This window comes from Sinocyclocheilus anshuiensis, unplaced genomic scaffold (assembly GCF_001515605.1).
Source record: "Sinocyclocheilus anshuiensis isolate Anshui unplaced genomic scaffold, SAMN03320099.WGS_v1.1 scaffold15370, whole genome shotgun sequence".
In the NCBI taxonomy this organism is placed as follows: domain Eukaryota; kingdom Metazoa; phylum Chordata; class Actinopteri; order Cypriniformes; family Cyprinidae; genus Sinocyclocheilus; species Sinocyclocheilus anshuiensis.
The window spans coordinates 1-673 of record NW_015543518.1 but is presented as its reverse complement, the minus strand read 5'-3'; the positions used below and the strand labels follow the sequence as shown (position 1 = coordinate 673).

At 50.7% G+C, this 673-nt stretch overlaps 1 pseudogene; it reads left to right on the top strand.

Moving 5' to 3' along the window:
• The first annotated feature begins 153 nt into the window (after positions 1-153).
• Positions 154-539, top strand: LOC107694788 (histone H2B-like; annotated as a pseudogene).
• The last annotated feature ends 134 nt before the right edge of the window (positions 540-673 follow it).

Genomic DNA, 673 nt, shown 5'->3' with positions numbered 1-673 from the left:
TCTAAATTAGCATAGCGCAGTGCATAAACACCCGTGTGTTCTGGAGAAATCTATTCAATTTAGTATTTCTGAACAAAGAATCATGCCAGATCCAGCGAAGTCCGCGCCCAAGAAGGGCTCAAAGAAAGTCACTAAGATTGCAGCGAAGGGAGACGCAGCAGAATCATGCCTGATCCAGCGAAGTCAGCGCCTAAGAAAGGCTCCAAGAAAGCCGTCACTAAGACCGCCGCGAAGGGAGGAAAGAAGCGCAGAAAGTCCAGGAAGGAGAGCTACGCTATCTACGTCTACAAAGTGCTGAAGCAGGTTCATCCTGACACCGGGATCTCCTCCAAGGCGATGGGCATCATGAACTCTTTCGTCAACGACATCTTCGAGCGCATCGCCGGTGAGTCGTCTCGTCTCGCTCACTACAACAAGCGCTCCACCATCAGCTCGAGAGAGATCCAGACCGCCGTGCGTCTGCTGCTGCCCGGAGAGCTGGCCAAGCACGCCGTGTCTGAGGCACCAAGGCCGTCACCAAGTACACCAGCTCCAAGTAAAGCTTCAGCTGATCCACGAACCCAAAGGCTCTTTTAAGAGCCACCCATACTATCTTTAAAAGAGCTCCTCAGCGCTTAAACCGAATTTACTTTGTTCTCTGAAAACGTGAGTTTTTATTTAAGCTAAGTGGTTA